Here is a 19,750-nt window from a genome sequence, read left to right on the forward strand (position 1 = left end):
AAGTCCACCTTCCTCTCATCCTAATCCCTCACATCCTTCATTGTCCTCCCCATCCCATCATTGTCCTCTCACCACCTCTATCATTGCCCTCGCCATCAACGCCTTCTCCACCTCCCCATCATTGCCCCATCACCACCTCCATCATTGCCCTCTCCACCACCCCAATCATTGCCCTCTCCACCACCCCAATCATTGTTCTCACCCTCCACCATCATTACCCTCTCCACCACCTCCACCATTGCCCTCCCCATCACCTCGATCATTGCCCTTTCCCCAACCATCCCCATAATTGCCCTTTCCACCACCTTCATCATTGCCTTCTCCAACACTACCCCATCATTGCCCTTTCCACCACCTCCATCATTGCTTTCTCCCCCACCACTCCCATCATTGCCCTTTCCACCACCTCTATCATTGCTTTCTCCCAACCATTCCATCATTGCCCATTCCACCACCTCCATCACTGCCTCCCTACCTCTCCCATGATTGCCCTCTCGACCACCTCCATCATTGCCCTCAACATCACCTCCATCATTGCCTTCTCACATACCACCCCATCATTGCCCTTTCCCCAACCATCCTCATAATTTCCCTTTCCACCACCTCCATCATTGCCTTCTCCAACTCCGCCCCATCATTGCCCTTTCCAACACCTCTATTATTGCTTTCTCTAGTCACCTTCCATGAAAGCCATATGGGAGGATGTTTCCCCGCCCTAATGGGGGACAGGAAATGCACAAGAGGTTAAATAACCCTCCCCTTCCTGCTACCTCCAGTGTTTTTCCTGTCCCCTATGGGGCATGAAGAGGTCCGGATAATGCTGCCGTGGCCCGCGATCGGAGGCACTATAATCTTTACCTGTATGCTGGGCGGCCGACGGTCGGGGGCTCGGGTCTCCTCCGTGTAAAGGCTGCTCCTGTCTCCTCTCCAGATGGACTTGGGACCCCCTGGTCGCCCCTCCTGTGCCCCCTCAGTGGGGTAAAGTGCAGCGGTGTTGTGCAGCCAGGGTCCACCTGGAGCTCCCCAGTGTCCTCCTCCCCATGCGGCGGTGCCAGGGCTGTGCAGGGCGTGCACCGGAAATGACGCCGGGTACGGTGCCAGACTTCCGGTTTGCCTCCCACCTGCAGCTGGGGATTCAGCTGGAGGAGGCGTGATTAAGATCACCTCCACCTGGGACCAAGGGGAGGAGGAGCACAGAACATGCTGGATGGACCCCGGTTATTTAAACCCTGGTCCGGGTGCATCCAGGTAAGGCCATATTTGTACAGGTGACTGTGACAGACTGACCATGGACGGTGACAAACCCTTACTGCCTGCTTCTGCGGAGCCCAGCATTCACCCTCCTACTGTAAGTAGCGGGGTGGGTCCCCCCTTTTTCTGTCCTGGTAGTCTCAGAGGTGACTTAATATGCCTTCTCTCTCTGTTTTAGGGAGACAAGGCCTCTGACCCTAAAAAGAATTAACCAAGCCGCAAGTGTGTGTGTGGTTCCAGACTTCCCTCTCGATATAGGAAAAAGCTTTTCCAGCCCCGCACAGATGATGTATTACGCGCAGAGCAACCCTCCAAGCTGGAGAGTATAAAGACGCTCATCAGACAGGAAGTTCAAACTTCTATGGCGACTTTTTCCCAGACCCTGACGCCAAAGCCCCCTCCTACTAGGAAAAGGAAAATGGCACCTGTGGAATTTGACTCTGACTCGGGCGAGATTAACACCTCTAACTCAGAGGATGCTTGGGAAAATGAGGGTTCCACTTCCACCCCCAAATCCGATAACAAGAAATACGGTAAGGATTACGGTTACATTTGGGATTAGGGTTAGGATTGGGATTAGGGTTAGGGTTGGGATTAGGGTAGGGGTGTGTTAGAGGTAGGTTTGTGGTTAGGGTTGGGATTAGCATTAAGGGTGTGTTGGAGTTAGGGTTGGAGTTAGAATTGGGGGGTTTCCACTGTTCAGGCACATCAGGGGCTCTCCAAACGCGACATGGCATCTGATCTCAATTCTAGCCAGTTCTGCATTGAAAAAGTCAAACGGTGCTCCTTCCCTTCCAAGCTCTGCCATGCGCCCAAACAGTGGTTTACCCCCACACATAAGGTATCAGCATGCTCAGGACAAATTGTGCAAGAACTATTGAGGTCCAATTTCTGTTACTTTTTGGGAAAATAAAAAACTGGGGCAAAAAAGAACATTTTTGTGAAAATATGATTTTTTTTATTTTTACGGCTCTACATTATAAACTTCTGTGAAGCACTTGGGGGTTCAAAGTGCTCACCACACATCTAGATAAGTTCCTTAGGGGGTCTACTTTCCAAAATGGTGTCACTTGTGGGGGGGTTTCCACTGTTTAGGCACATCAGGGGCTCTCCAAACGCAACATGGTGTCCGATCTCAATTCCAGACAATTTTGCGCTCCTTCCCTTCCGAGCTCTGCAATGCGACCAAACAGTGGTTTACCTGCAAATATGGGGTATCAGCGTGCTCAGGACAAATTGTATAACAGCTTTTGGGGTCCAATTTATCCTGTTACCCTTGGTAAAATAAAACAAATTGGATATGAAGTATTTTTTTGGTGAAAAAGTTAAATGTTCATTTTTTTAAACATTCCAAAAATTCCTGTGAAGCACCTGAAGGGTTATTAAACTTCTTGAATGTGGTTTTGAGCACCTTGAGGGGTGCAGTTTTTATAATGGTGTCACTTTTGGGTATTTTCTATCATATAGACCCCTCAAAGTGACTGCAAATGTGATGTAGTCCCTAAAAAAATGGTTTTGTAAATTTTGTTGTAAAAATGAGAAATTGCTGGTCAACTTTTAACCATTATAACTTCCTAACAAAAAAAATTTGGTCCCAAAATTCTGCTGATGTAAAGTAAACACATGGGAAATTACTTATGTTAGGAACGGTGGAACGCACTAAATAAAAATAATAATAAAGTGCGTTCGCCGCTCGGGGTCCACCATGCAGTAGGTGGTATAACCGCTGCTAAGTGGTGGCAGGAGCAATATGGCAGAAATATGCACAGGGTTAAACTTCACCAAGGTGCGCAGAGCAATCTCAGTTAATTCACAGAGATGCCAAACAAATACAAATACAAATACAAAAGACTGAGCCTGTTGAAGTCATAGTACTCAGTAAAAACGCACACACGGTATCAGGTCATAGGAGTAGCCCAAGATGGCGGCACTACGTCCGTCTAGACCTACCGTGTGCACAGCGTCGCAATTGCGAACGCAAAGGGAGCTGCTACTGCAGCGCGGCGTGGACACTGCCAATAAATGACAAGACTAAGGCTCAAGCGCAATGTCGGACGCTAGCCGCTGTGGATGTTGCAGCAGAGGAGCGCTGGCGCTGATTCTAAACTCAGTCCCTAACCACATACGTAATATCAGAGGGAAGGGATTTTATAATGAGTCATTCACCAGAATCATACATCCGTCCTCATACACACAGCAGCAAGTAAGTCTATACTAGCGCATGGCGGAACAGCCATGCGTGCCTTTTATAGCAGCCGGGACCTTCCGCAAGCTTCCAGATCTCTGAGATGGACCAATGAGATCTGGAGCGGGACCTGAGCACATGACTCCCAATCTCCAATGGGAGATTGTCCCATGAGCATGCTCAGTAGGAGGACAGAAGGACTTACCCTCAGGAGAGATTTGCTGCAAGGCAATCTCCTCTGCAGTAGATAAACAGCAGGAGACTACAGAATGTGAGGGTCTGGATCCCTGCAGAGTAAACGCAGAAATCCGATGCCTAACAACTTAAGTATTTTGTGTGACATATCTCTGTGATTTAAGGGCATGAAATTTGAAGTTGGAAAATTGTGAAATTTTCAAAATTTTCACCAAATTTCCATTTTTTTTCACAAATAAACGCAAGTCATATCAAAGAAATTTTACCACTAACATGAAGTACAATATGTCACAAGAAAACTTTGTCAGAATCACCGGGATCCATGGAAGCGTTCCAGAGTTATTACCTTATAAAGGGACGGTGGTCAGAATTGTAAAAATTGTCCCGGTCATTAACATGCAAACCACCCTTGGGGTAAAGGGGTTAAATGATCAGGATTGGTGCTAACACTGATTGTGCCCCATGCAGCTGGATATTAGCTGTAGTATAATAACAGGAGTTTCTCACATTCCTTCATTTCATATAAATAAATTTGTATTTAGACTTGTATAGCTGTATTCTTTTAAATGAGAAACTATTATAAAATGGATACAACAGTCCAGTGTCTTTCTTTGTACAGGGTTAGGTTTATCATAAGTCATATTACAAGACTCGTTAAAGGGTTGATTGTGACTTTAAGGATCGCTACTACCAACAGGTGGCGGTATAGATTTCAAATCCTCTTTCTCTCTGAAGAGGCAATTTGCATATTTTCTTTGTTCATGAATTTTGGGAAAACACATGAACTGAAAAATTTACACAAAGGGAAACCCTTGAAGATTGCTAATCAAATTCTCAAATTTCTCAGAAAGACAATAGTTGAAAAACACTAATATAATAGGAACACTTACTAGTATATTGTTTATGAAAGGGCATCTTGCTGATCTCTTGCTACTTCAATCTCTAACACACAAATTTCCTTGAAGAGTTCACACTTCTACTTCCTTTGAGATTTTGCCATTGATGATATCTTTAACGCCTACCAACAGTGTTACTTACGCACTAAAATGGGGCCAAACATCAGTTCGGCTGATGATAAATTACATTTCTCCAAATTCCCAAATGACCACATCCTGCAAAAGTAAGAACCTGTGATATTCTCTCAGTTTCTACATTTAGAGCTTAAACATAAAAAAAGAAAAAAAATGAAAGTAGCAAAAAAAAGATTATCAAGCACATTTATAAATATATGTGAAAATTATTTCCCATATGAGAATAATGTCAAAGCTAATTTACAAGGAATAATTTAATATAATTTGCTTATATAACACAGCAGTAAAAACATTTAAAGGGAATCTGTCACCAGGGTTTGCCACCTACTGTATTTTTTGACTATAAGACGTACTTTTTCCCAAAAAAATTTAGGTGGAAAATGGGGGTGTGTGTCTTATAGTCCGAACGCAGGCTTACCAGGGGGTTCCGGCAGTGGTGTAGCAGCGGAACCGGCAGCGGCAGAGTGTGGTGATGCTGTCGGCGGTGTGGTGTGCATCGTTGGTTTCCCTGCGGCCATCTTCATGAAGCCGTGGGCCACCAGAGGCGGTGCGTGCGCAGATTGAGATCTCAGCGGACCTTGGCTTCAGGAAAATGGCTGCCAGAGGCCGTGCATGCACATATTGAGATCTCGGCGGCCATTATCCTGAAGTCGAAGACCGCTGAGATCTCAACCTGCGCACGAACCACCTCTGGTGGCCCACGGCTTCATGAAGATGGCCACAGGGAAACTAACGATGCACTCTGCACCGCTGACACCAAGCGACCTCAGGAAGAAGGCTGCCGAGAAACTGGTTATGCACTCGGCTCTGCTCGTCGAAGGCACCAGGCCATGGTGTCGCCACATTTCTGTCACCAGCATCCTGAGGAAGGGACCCTGCTTTATGCTCTGCCTCACCACAGAACGGACCTGCAGCATCACACTCCAGGACTGCAGCATTGCCCCACTTCTGCCACCACCGGCATCCTGAGGAAGGGACCCTGCTCTATGCTCTGCCTCACCACAGACAACGGACCTGCAGCATCGCACCCTGGGACTGCAGCATTGCCCCACTTCTGCCGCCGCTGACTTCCTGAGGAAGCGATCATGCCTCCTGTGACCCCGCTCTACCACCGCCAGCCCTTAGGTAAGATATCTTAAATTCGGACAATAAGATGGACCCCCCATCTTATAAAAATCTTTTTTTGCTATTTTCCACCACAAAATTTGGGGTGGGTCTTATGGTCCTGTGTGTCTTATGATCTGTAAAATATGATAATCAAGAGCAGCATAAAATAAGGACAGAAACCTGATTTCCGTGATGTATCATTCACTGGGGTGCTTGCTGTAGTTTTGATAAAATTATTGTTTTATCTGTAGGAGATTATTACTAGAGGCTAGTAAAGTTGCAGCCATGTTCCATAGTCATGAGCTTTGTATATAAATGCCATGTTTTGCAGTGTTCCATATTCATAAGCTCTGCCATCTCCCCACACAAATACACAGTTTGTGATTGATAGCTTTGTGCCTATGCACAGTGCACACAGAAAGCAGCCAATCAGTGGTGTGGGCAGGATATACACAGCTCAGCATTCAGAGAACTGCTAGATATGCAGCAGTAAAACAGCAATTTTATCAAAACTACAGCAAGCAGCACAGTTAATGTGATATCACTACAATCAGTGTCTCTGCTCCTACATCATCCTGCTATCAGATTTGCTAGCAAAAACCTGATGACAAATTCTCTTTTAAAAGTTCTGGCTAAGGGATATCTCACATACAGTTTTGTTTTGTTTTTCAAATGCCACTGCTGGTTTTTAACAGCTGGATCCAGTAGGAAGAAGTATAAGTATTTTCCTGTGGCAGTATGTGAAAAAAAACCTGAAAAAACTTTTTTAGCACTCTGTGTGTTAAAACTTAGTGTATTCACTTCAACCCCACATCTCCATATTTATCAGATGTTGATTCCATCTTAACCCATTTGCAGACCCTGGCATACATGTCCGTCACTGTCAGGGTGAGCGGGTGTGGACTGGGATCAGATGTCAGCTGCCTCTCACAGCATCTGCTGGGAGCTACTGTAGCTTGAATCACTGAAGTTTATCCATCATCAGTAAAATGCACAATCAATTACTGACAGTGACTTTGGTTCCCGTATGATGTGGTCATAGGTGTCCAGTGGGTGGCCATGACAGCCAAGGGCCTACTGAGTGAAGACCACTGTAGTTGCCATCTAGGTCTTCCTTTTGGATAGTTCAGCAATATGTGTACAATGCCTCTAACATGTAACATTTAACACATTAGTCTCCCGCTGTTAGCTCACATTGGGAAGTGAACTATACATGCATAAATATCAGATCTGACATCTTGCACCCACACAGATCAGCTCATACTCAAGTAATTCAGGTCAGAACATGTATTCTTTTTTTAAGATGTGGGGGGCGCATCAGTCCTCTATAAAACAGACATGTTAACATGTTAAAAACACAAATATAACAGGTAGGTGAAACATTAAAATTTTCATGAGGCCTTGGTGGGCACAATATAGCTTCAAAATGTACTGAATGTTGCTTATGCTTTAGTCAAAATTAAATTAAAAAAGGCAAGTAGGCAACTCTGTCAATGCCGACACCTAGGCCATTGTTTGATGAATGGCACTAGCATTACTAACAATTTTGTTGTAAAGACTTGGCTACCTTTGCTGGTTGCCATATTCTGCCTAAGGGCCCCGTCACACATAGCAATCTCGCTAGCGAGATCGCTGCCGAGTCACAACTTTTGTGACACAACAGCAATCTCACCAGCGAGATCACTGTGTGTGATAGCGATCAGCGACCGGCCCCCCTGCTGGTATCGCTGAAAGAAACCTCTGGACATTTTTTTCGTCGCTGATCTCCCGCTGGCCAGCACTCATCGCTGCGTGTGACAGGCGGGAGACCAGCGATCAGGTGTAAAATAATAAAAAAAAAAATATATATTGTTATTCTCACCTTCCGGCGTCCCGCGCAGTCTTCCCGCCTCTCTCCACGCTCCCGGTCCCAGTAATCCTTTGCAAGAATGACCGCGAGACTTCGCGGTCCCGCGAGAACGGATGTCATTGCGGTAATTCTTGCAAAGGATTACCGGGACCGGAGCGTGGAGAGAGGCGGGAATGCTGCGCGGGACGTCGGAAGGTGAGAATAACAATATTTTTTATTTTAATTCTCTTTTTGACATGAATATTTCATCAGCGCTAACGAACACAGCGACACCGTGTGCTCGGCGTCGCTGTGCTGACCGCTGGTGAAGCTGTCTGTGTGACAGCTCACCAGCGATCACATAGCGACTTACCAGCGATCCTGACACGTTGATATCATTGTCGGGATCGCTGGTAAGTCGCTATGTGTGACTCCAGCTTAAACTCATTGTTGGGCAATCTAGCTTGTTTGCCAAGTATATTCACAAGTCTGAACACCTACATTATGTAATTAACCAACATTGGAACAGTTCACATTGAGGTTATCTTCTGCATCATCTGCGTATAAATATTTTTTTTCTTTTATTGATGAAATTGCCTGCCTTTTTAGGATATGGTCACTTTGAATGGAAGTGGCTAAGAAATGAATTACAGCTCAGCTTAGTGAAAACATTTTATCATTTTTTATTTTTTTTTAATTTCCCCCTCTCACATGACTATTGGGACCAATAAAGTCAGCAACATTGGTTTATAGGCCAGGATGGTACTACATAATCATACAATATGTTGCATTTTCAGTTTATTGCATTTTTCAGTATTGTGTATTTGACGCTAGGCATTGTAGTCAATATACCCCATGGGCTCTGTTTGCACTAAACAAGGAAGTGTTCCAACATTACGTTACAGGAGAATAAAGCAAGAATAGTATCTGTAAAGAGGAATCCAACAACAAAATTAAAATAGCTTCCCTTCAAGTGAAACCAGCTAGTGCACATTTAAAGGGGTTGTCTGGAACTTTAACACTGATGGCCTATCATTAGGATTGGTCATCAATGTCTGATTGGTGGAGGTGTGACACCCAGCACTCCCTGCGATCAGCTGTTCCCGATGTTCGTGGCTGCCGGAGCTGCTCAGTTATGGAGCAGCACAGTTCTGTGGACAGAATAGTGGCTGCGGCTGGATACTGCACATCCATCCCCTAGTGGTTTGAATATGTGCAGCTCCATAACTGAGCAGTTCTGCCTGACATGGAGCAATGATCGGCAAGAGTGCCCGGTGTCGCACGCCCACCGTCAGACATTGATGACCTATCCTAAGGATAGACAATCAGTGTTAAAGTCCCAGACAACCCCTATAAAGAAAATCAATTGAAAAACATGTATTTTTCTCTTTGGCAATAACTGACAGCAAAGCACACCAAGTACATTGTTGCATTGATCTACACTTGATATTGCTGCCATAATTCTGATGTGCTATTTCTATGAAGGATGTTGGTTTGAAAACTATTATTGCATGGCAAACATTCAGAATTGTGAGAATACAGGGTTTATTTTGACCATTTCTTAAACTTCCTATTTTGGTGAGTTTATATAATGAGGTACTCCTCCAGTAATAATCTTATTTTCTAAAGCAAAGTGTCATGTTCTTATAGCAAACTTTCTCTTTCTTGGATGGAATGTAAAGACTGCAGCTGATCAGCATCAGTTAAATGCCTGCAGTGGTCACATGACACTTCCGCCAGATCTTGATGCCAGGAGACTGGGGAAGGGGGAGCAATACAGAGTCTGAAGGAGTAGCACAGGTCTGGGAGATGAGTATATTTTTTTATTATTACCCTACCAAGGGTCAGTCAACAATAAGTCCTTTAAGAAGTAGGCTTATTTTAGCCTTAAAGGGATTTCCCCATGAACAAAAGTTGATTTTAATCAATAGATCTTGGAATAATAATAATTTCAACAATTGGATGTGTTAAAATAAAATGTTCCTGTGCTGAGATAATCTTATAAATGTGCCCCTGCTGTGTACTGTGTAATGGCTGTGTCTGACTGTGCAGGGACATGGTCTGATCATACCACAGCTCCTGGGCAGTGGAGGACGCAAAAGAGTATACAGACACGACAGCATGGGATCACAGTTGATTCTTTTTGTGAGGTAAAGTATTTTCCTTACTGTTTTTAAATAGTGTTTTACTTAAAGAAAGAATCATTTGTGATCTCTTGCTGTCCTGTCTGTATACTTTTTTTTCTCTCCTCCTGCCCTGAAGCTGTGGTATGATCAGACCATGTCCCTTCACGGTCAGACACAGCCATTACACAGTACACAGCAGGGGCACATTTATAAGATTATCTCAGCACAGGAACATTTTATTTAAACACATCCAATTGTTGAAATTATTATTATTCAAAGATCTAGTGATTAAAAATAGAGGTGATTCATGCAAAATAAGAATTTCATCAAAAAGTTAATTTATTTCAGTTCTTCAATACAAAAAGTGAAACTCGTATATTATATAGAGTCATTACAAACAGAGTGATCTATTTCAAGTGTTTATTTCTGTTAATGCTGATGATTATGGCTTACAGTCAATGAAAACCCCAAAGTCATCATCTCTGTAAATTAGAATAATTAGCAAAAACACCTGCAAAAGGCCTCCAAAGCATTTAAAAAGGTTCCTTATGATATGTGCACATGGGTTGCCCTCCCAGGGCTGTGGGGTACTCGGTACCGGGCTGGTATCAGCGGGATGTGTCACGGCAGCAGTGACCCTGTCCGTGGCCCTGGGCCCCCAATTAATAGGGGAAATTGAATGGTGGAATGTAGTGGATTAAATGAATAGTTCGTGACGCCACCTATGGTGTTCGGCAATTGAGATGTTAAGCCGACGCTGCATGCAGATCCTCTGGGACTGGTGGTGTGGTGCAGCAAAGATGTTGAAGCTCCCCACAGGTGGAGCTGTAGTCCCAGGACAGTGTAGTGGTGGTTGGCACGGGGATGTAGCAGTGCCGGCCGGGTAGGAAGCAGACAAGACACAGTGATATGCAATTTCTGTACCTTTACTTGATAAATGCAGTCCAGGGTCCTGGTTACAGATGGTACCAGAGCAGGTTAGCCTGGAAGTAACTCAGGGATTCTCTCTTAGCAGATGGGCTGTGCAGTCTCCTTCCTAGCGCTTATTTGAGTGAAGTACTCCCAGTACCGAGTTACACTGGAGTTCCTCCTGACAGATGTTCCCAAGAACTATACTTGCACAGCAGACAGCTGTAGCCTGCATCAGGGACTCCTCGCTCCTAAGTCCCGGCTCACTATCCAAGTTGCTGTGGTGCCCTCAAGTCTTAGATGGGAGTAGTGCATTTACAGCCTACTATTCCACTGGTGTCTGTTGCTGGACCATTAGTATCCATACAACCATGGAGACCAGGCTCCAGATCATGCGCTCTCGATGGAGCCTTCCTTCGCTGCTCGATCTCCGCACCTCTTCCTCACGTCTGCACTCTTCACCCTCCTCACGCTAACTCTTCACTCCTTCCTCTTGGCCCTCAGAGAGCACTCCTCCCCTCAAGTCAGGTTCAGAGTTCCCCCTGCTGGCCTGGAGTGGAACTGTGTTGCATGTATAGGTTAACTGCGAGAGAGACCCTTCATTGCTTCCAAGCATGACATCACCCTCCCTGGAGGAAGGCAATGCTATTGTGGTGACCATACTCCTGGGGGCGTCACATTCCCCCCTAGTGCAAGTCAGCACTCCTAGGCTGATGAAAAACATAAAACACATATAAACAAATGACAAATAAACAATATGAAGATTACAAGATTTGAAAAAAAGGAAAAATTACAAAAACCCAAAGCTCCAAAAATAGTCCTATGATGATAATTCAAAGCATCAATGTCCATGGTCCATTCCTGGGCAAATGGTGAATTATTTACAAGAAAAGTTTTTGACCACTCACACAGTCCTGTGGTTAAGTGTCCATTAGAGTTGAGAGAAATGGGTCGAAAAATTTCAAAAGTCGCCGACTTTTGGCAAAGTCGGGTTTCATGAAACGAAACCCGACCCTAGGATGAGGTCGGCGACTTACGCGCCAAAGTCGCGTTTCAAAAGTTTGTTTTGCGCTCTTTTTCAGCCAATCAGGATCCACGGACACTGTGGGCAACGTGATGACATAGACAGGGGTCACCACCATCTTTCAGAAGGGCATGCAAGTGATTGGCTTGCTTTGGTGGGCGTCACAGGGGTTATAAAAGGGCGTGCACGCCGACCGCCATCTTACTTCTGCCGATCTTAGCATAGGGAGAGGTTGCTGATTCTGTAGGGAGAGCGTTAGGCAGGGAAGAAGAAAAAAAAACTGCTTCTGCTGCTAGCGATTTTGCCTGTACAACACACCAGTCACTGTGTGTGCAGTGCAAGGGGAGGCTATAATGTGGTGGATCAGCGGTGTTGGTTGTTAGGCTGCCTTCTAAAGCTTCCTGACAGCTGCATTGCTGTTTACCCACTGCTCTGCAAACTGCTTTTTTAAAAGCAATCCCAATTTTTTTTTTGTCCTGCTGAGGTACTGAGCGTGCATTTTTTCACACCATACAGCGTCAGTGGGCCTCACACAATCCAAAAGTGTCCAGTGTCCACTAGTGTCTGCAGAAATTCAAAATCTCCCTTATCCTGTAGTCACTTTTTTCACACCTGTGCCATCGAGCATGTGACATAGCGCTCTGATATTCAGTGGGCCTCACACAATCCAAAAGTGTCCAGTGTCCACTAGTGTCTGCAGTAATTCAAAATCTCCCTTATCCTGTAGTCACTTTTTTCACACCTGTGCCATCGAGCCTGTGACATAGCGCTCTGATATTCAGTGGGCCTCACACAATCCAAAAGTGTCCAGTGTCCACTAGTGTCTGCAGAAATTCAAAATCTCCCTTATCCTGTAGTCACTTTTTTCACACCTGTGCCATCGAGCCTGTGACATAGCGCTCTGATATTCAGTGGGCCTCACACAATCCAAAAGTGTCCAGTGTCCACTAGTGTCTGCAGAAATTCAAAATCTCCCTTATCCTGTAGTCACTTTTTTCACACCTGTGCCATCGAGCCTGTGACATAGCGCTCTGATATTCAGTGGGCCTCACACAATCCAAAAGTGTCCAGTGTCCACTAGTGTCTGCAGAAATTCAAAATCTCCCTTATCCTGTAGTCACTTTTTTCACACCTGTGCCATCGAGCCTGTGACATAGCGCTCTGATATTCAGTGGGCCTCACACAATCCAAAAGTGTCCAGTGTCCACAAGTGTCTGCAGAAATTCAAAATCTCCCCTGTCCTATAGACACCTTGTACCTTGTTTTACATTACTATATAGTTTGTTGGATTTTGTCTACATTTCTACCAAAAATGAGGAAGGCTGGTGGAAGAGGCCGTGGAATTGGGCGGGGGTTGGCAGCTGGTAATGATGGTGTTGGTGGTGGATCTGATGGTAGTGGCAAAAGCAAAATAGGACCGAATGCAGGAGGTGTTGAGCCTGCGTCATCGTCTGGCTCCACAAGGCCTCGAAGGCTTAGTTTTCTAGGAGTTGGCAAACCGCTTTTAAAGCCAGAGCTTCAGGAAAAAGTTTTGCCTTACATTGCTGACTCACCCTCCAGCTCTATCGCCTCCTCTTCTGAAGTTGTAAAAAATAAAAGCACTGAGTCGTCATTGGAGGCTCATGTTCATGAACCACACCTTTCCTTGTATCCTTCACCCCAACCAAGATTGAAGGATGACGCAGGCCATACTACTGATTACTCCATGGAGCTGTTTTCACATACCATGCCTGGATTATCAAGTGAAATGGTGAATTACCCAGGCCAAGATGAATCTGACATGGAGTGCACTGATGCACAGCCGCTGATAGATGATTCTGCTGGTACATTCACTCAGAGCACTACATTGTCCTCGCAGTGTACAGAGCCAGATTCTGACCCTGATGAGACTCAGGTGCCCCTTCCCGCACACTATACCACCATACACGGTGACACAGAAGAAGGTGCACATGACATTGAAGAGGAGGTGATGGATGACCCAGTTGTTGACCCAGATTGGCATCCATTGGGGGAAGAGGGTGCTGCTTCCAATAGCTCAGATGAGGAGGAGCATCCACAGCAGACATCGACATCGCAACAGCTGTTATCTGGCATGCCCGGAGCACTCCAAAGACAGGTTCCAAAAATCAAAAGAGTTGCTGGACAGCTTGTCCAGACGGTCAAAAGATCACAGCGTGCTAGGCCGCAAAATGTCTGCCAAAGTAGGAAGAGTGCAGTGTGGCACTTTTTGGAACAAAATCCTCATGATCAGGCCAAGGTTATCTGTAAGAAGTGCGCAAAGACCTTTAGCCGAGGTAAAAATCTGAAAAATTTGAATACCAGTTGCATGCTTAGACATTTAACCAGCATGCACTTGCAAGCGTGGACACAACACCAAACCTCAAGTGCCACATGTGCAACTGATCACAAAGAAGGTAGTCAACAACGCTACATTGTTTTCCCCACTGTAAGCCCACCGGTTAGCACAGCAGCAAATGTTGAGGTGTCGTTGCAAGGCCACAGCAGTCAGGGAATCCCACTGTTATATCAACGAAATACTGAATCTAGGCCATCAGAAAGAACACCAACTCCATCACCATCATCAACCCTCTCTCAGTCCGCCCTGTCCACCGCTACTTCCACCATATGCAGCTCTCAAGTCCAGCTCACCCTCCCAGACACTATGAGTAGGTCAAGAAAGTACTCAGTCTCTCATCCGCGTACACTGGGTTTGAACGCCCACATTGCCAAACTAATCTCGTTTGAGATGATGCCCTATCGGTTGGTGGAAAGCGCAGCTTTCCGCGAACTCATGGCCTATGCAGTACCACGCTATGACCTACCCAGTCGCCACTTCTTCTCTCGCAAAGCCATCCCAGCCCTCCACCATCATGTAAAAGACCGCATTGTCCATGCACTCAAGCAGTCAGTGAGTGGAAAGGTGCACTTCACAACTGATGCATGGTCCAGTCGGCATGGCCAGGGCCGTTACGTGTCCATCACTGCGCACTGGGTTAATGTGGTGGATGCAGGGTCCACAGGAGACAGTGATGGTGGGACAGTGCTGCCTAGCCCACGGTATAGGAAACAGTTGGCTGTAGGCGTTCGACCCTCCTCGTCCTCCTCCTCCAGAAGCGAAAGCTCGTCTACAGAGCGCAGTCGTACGAGCACTCCATCTGCAGCTGCCACTGTTGCACACGAGGTGTCCCCCTATCGAGCAGCTAGTGGAAAGCGTCAGCAGGCTGTGTTGCAGATGATGTGTTTGGGCGACAGACACACCGCCGAGGTGCTGGCCGAGTACTTGAAGCGACAAACTGAGTCATGGCTGGGCAGTGTACATCTTGAGGCAGGCAAGGTAGTTAGTGATAACGGCCGTAATTTTGTGGCAGCCATAGCCCTTTCAAAACTCAGCCACATACCTTGCTTGGCTCACACCTTGAACCTGGTGGTGCAGTGCTTCCTCAAAAATTATCCGGAGTTAACAGCCCTGCTCCAGAAGGTGCGAAGACTGTGCGCGCACATCCGCCGGTCGCCTGTACACTCCGTTCGTATGCAGAAGCTGCAGCGATTGCTCCCCCTTCCCAACCACCGCCTCATTATCGACATTGCAACAAGGTGGAACTCCACCCTGCACATGGTGGAGCGGCTGTGCGAGCAGAGGCAGGCCATAATGCATTTGTGGGAGGATACACGGCCAGGCACTTTGAGAGCAGACATGGAGTTGACAGGTGTGCAGTGGTCAAAGCTGAAAGACTTCTGTAAAGTCCTTCAGTGTTTTGAGGAATGCACACGGCTGGTAAGCGCAGACGACGCCATCCTAAGCATGAGCATCCCACTTACAGTGGGGAAAAAAAGTATTTAGTCAGTCAGCAATAGTGCAAGTTCCACCACTTAAAAAGATGAGAGGCGTCTGTAATTTACATCATAGGTAGACCTCAACTATGGGAGACAAACTGAGAAAAAAAAATCCAGAAAATCACATTGTCTGTTTTTTTTTCATTTTATTTGCATATTATGGTGGAAAATAAGTATTTGGTCAGAAACAAAATTTCATCTCAATACTTTGTGATATATCCTTTGTTGGCAATGACAGAGGTCAAACGTTTTCTGTAAGTCTTCACAAGGTTGCCACACACTGTTGTTGGTATGTTGGCCCATTCCTCCATGCAGATCTCCTCTAGAGCAGTGATGTTTTTGGCTTTTCGCTTGGCAACACAGACTTTCAACTCCCTCCAAAGGTTTTCTATAGGGTTGAGATCTGGAGACTGGCTAGGCCACTCCAGGACCTTGAAATGCTTCTTACGAAGCCACTCCTTCGTTGCCCTGGCGGTGTGCTTTGGATCATTGTCATGTTGAAAGACCCAGCCACGTTTCATCTTCAATGCCCTTGCTGATGGAAGGAGGTCTGCACTCAAAATCTCACGATACATGGCCCCATTCATTCTTTCATGTACCCGGATTAGTCGTCCTGGCCCCTTTGCAGAGAAACAGCCCCAAAGCATGATGTTTCCACCACCATGCTTTACAGTAGGTATGGTGTTTGATGGATGCAACTCAGTATTCTTTTTCCTCCAAACACGACAAGTTGTGTTTCTACCAAACAGTTCCAGTTTGGTTTCATCAGACCATAGGACATTCTCCCAAAACTCCTCTGGATCATCCAAATGCTCTCTAGCAAACTTCAGACGGGCCCGGACATGTACAGGCTTAAGCAGTGGGACACGTCTGGCACTGCAGGATCTGAGTCCATGGTGGCGTAGTGTGTTACTTATGGTAGGCCTTGTTACATTGGTCCCAGCTCTCTGCAGTTCATTCACTAGGTCCCCCGCGTGGTTCTGGGATTTTTGCTCACAGTTCTTGTGATCATTCTGACCCCACGGGGTGGGATTTTGCGTGGAGCACCAGATCGAGGGAGATTATCAGTGGTCTTGTATGTCTTCCATTTTCTAATTATTGCTCCCACAGTTGATTTCTTCACTCCAAGCTGGTTGGCTATTGCAGATTCAGTCTTCCCAGCCTGGTGCAGGGCTACAATTTTGTTTCTGGTGTCCTTTGACAGCTCTTTGGTCTTCACCATAGTGGAGTTTGGAGTCAGACTGTTTGAGGGTGTGCACAGGTGTCTTTTTATACTGATAACAAGTTTAAACAGGTGCCATTACTACAGGTAATGAGTGGAGGAAAGAGGAGACTCTTAAAGAAGAAGTTACAGGTCTGTGAGAGCCAGAAATCTTGATTGCTTGTTTCTGACCAAATACTTATTTTCCACCATAATATGCAAATAAAATGAAAAAAAAACAGACAATGTGATTTTCTGGATTTTTTTTTCTCAGTTTGTCTCCCATAGTTGAGGTCTACCTATGATGTAAATTACAGACGCCTCTCATCTTTTTAAGTGGTGGAACTTGCACTATTGCTGACTGACTAAATACTTTTTTTCCCCACTGTATGCGTCTGCTCATGCAAACTTTGACGCACCTTAAGGAGCAGGCGTCTGCAGCCAATGTTGATGAGGAGGAAGAGGAGGAGGGAATCCTTGATGACATTCAGCCATTGTCTGCTCAGGGACCTCTCCTGGACGAGGTGGAGGAAGAAGAGGAGGAGGAGGAGGATGATGATGGGGATGATTACTTAGGGGAGGAGGATGCATCTCGTGGGGCAAGTGAAAATGTTGGCGTGGCAAGGTCTGGTACAGGGTTTGTGCGTGACTGGAGGGATGTGGATTTGCCAGAAAGTGCTCCTCCACCCAGCACTTGCAGTGCATCATTGACACCGGGAACATTGGCCCACATGTCAGATTATGCCTTGCAGATCCTAAAAAGGGACCCCCGCATTGCCAAAATGATGAACGATGACGACTACTGGTTGGCCAGCATCCTGGATCCACGCTATAAAGGCAAATTACAAAACATCATGCCACAGGAGAACCTTGACCTAATATTGGCTAATAAACAAGCAACTCTGGTAAATCGGTTACTTGAGGCATTCCCAGCACACAGCATCGGTGATGGTTCTCACACGAGCCGTACGGGCCGGAGTCAGCTTGGCAGAGGTGCACACAGCAGAAGTGCAAGTTCATGGTGCACACAGCAGAAGTGGCGTTGGAGACAGGGGTTTCATGACAATGTTGTGGACTGATTTTTCACGGACCGCTCACACAACTGGTAATACTGCATCGATGGAAAGTGACAGGAGACAGCAGTTGTCAACTATGGTTACAAACTACTTTTCCTCCCATATCGATGTTCTCCCACACAGGTCATTCCCCTTTGACTATTGGGCCGCTAAACTGGACACCTGGCCTGAATTAGCACAATATGCCTTACAGGAGCTCGCTTGCCCAGCTGCAAGTGTGCTATCGGAAAGAGTCTTCAGTGCAGCTGGATCAATCCTGACAGAAAAAAGGACCCGTCTGTCAACCCAAAATGTGGATGATCTAACCTTCATTAAAATGAACCATGCATGGGTTTCCAAGGATTTTGTCCCACCTTCCCCTGATGACACATAGGGTGACAGAAAAATGGCTTGCTTTGGTCCACCTCTTCCTGGGACTTGACCTATTTCGCCTTTTGCATCAGCTGAATGTCCAACATCAACATATGCCACTTTCTAAAACTCCCTAACTGTGCTGCCTCCCCCTCCATGGCCGGGGTCACCACCTAGCCCACGACACCGTGCGAGTGCCGTTGCCCTGGACAGGTGGGTAGGCCGACTCTTGGGCGCGGGCACTGGCACAGGGTCCCTCATAGTGCAATCAAGTGTCTCTGACGGTGGTGGTGCACACCCGCCGTCAAACACACCGCCGTACTATGAGGGGCCCAGTGCCAGTATCGACGCCCACGAGTGGGCCCCCCTTGCTTGGGCAGGGCCCCAGCATTTGCAATCTTTACCTCTCCCTGCACCTCCGCTGTGTAGTCTGGGCCGTCAAATCCATACTGTGCCTGACACCGTCTGAGCCTGCCTCCTGATGTATAGACATATATTTTGAATGTGTACGCTATCCATACATGTTATCCGGGGATACGGTACCCTTTCTCACCTTTGTGCAATCACGTGCAAGCCATACTGGGCCTAACACCGTCTGAGCCTGCCTCCTGATGTATAGACATATATTTTGAATGTGTACGCTATCCATACATGTTATCTGGGGATACGGTACCCTTTCTCACCTTTGTGCAATCACGTGCAAGCCATACTGGGCCTAACACCGTCTGAGCCTGCCTCCTGATGTATAGACATATATTTTGAATGTGTACGCTATCCATACATGTTATCCGGGGATACGGTACCCTTTCTCACCTTTGTGCAATCACGTGCAAGCCATACTGTGCCTGACACCGTCTGAGCCTGCCTCCTGATGTATAGACATATATTTTGAATGTGTACGCTATCCATACATGTTATCCGGGGATACGGTACCCTTTCTCACCTTTGTGCAATCACGTGCAAGCCATACTGGGCCTAACACCGTCTGAGCCTGCCTCCTGATGTATAGACATATATTTTGAATGTGTACGCTATCCATACATGTTATCTGGGGATACGGTACCCTTTCTCACCTTTGTGCAATCACGTGCAAGCCATACTGGGCCTAACACCGTCTGAGCCTGCCTCCTGATGTATAGACATATATTTTGAATGTGTACGCTATCCATACATGTTATCCGGGGATACGGTACCCTTTCTCACCTTTGTGCAATTACGTGCAAGCCATACTGGGCCTAACACCGTCTGAGCCTGCCTCCTGATGTATAGACATATATTTTGAATGTGTACGCTATCCATACATGTTATCCGGGGATACGGTACCCTTTCTCACCTTTGTGCAATCACGTGCAAGCCATACTGGGCCTAACACCGTCTGAGCCTGCCTACTGATGTATAGACATATATTTTGAATGTGTACGCTATCCATACATGTTTTCCTGGGATACGGTACCCTTTCTCACCTTTGTGCAATCACGTGCAAGCCATACTGGGCCTAACACCATCTGAGCCTGCCTCCTGATGTATAGACATATATTTTGAATGTGTACGCTATCCATACATGTTATCCTGGGATACGGTACCCTTTCTCACCTTTGTGCAATCACGTGCAAGCCATAGTGGGCCTAACAC

This window comes from Dendrobates tinctorius, unplaced genomic scaffold (genome assembly GCF_039654945.1).
Source record: "Dendrobates tinctorius isolate UK_male_01 unplaced genomic scaffold, ASM3965494v1 ptg000022l, whole genome shotgun sequence".
NCBI classification, from domain to species: Eukaryota; Metazoa; Chordata; class Amphibia; order Anura; family Dendrobatidae; genus Dendrobates; species Dendrobates tinctorius.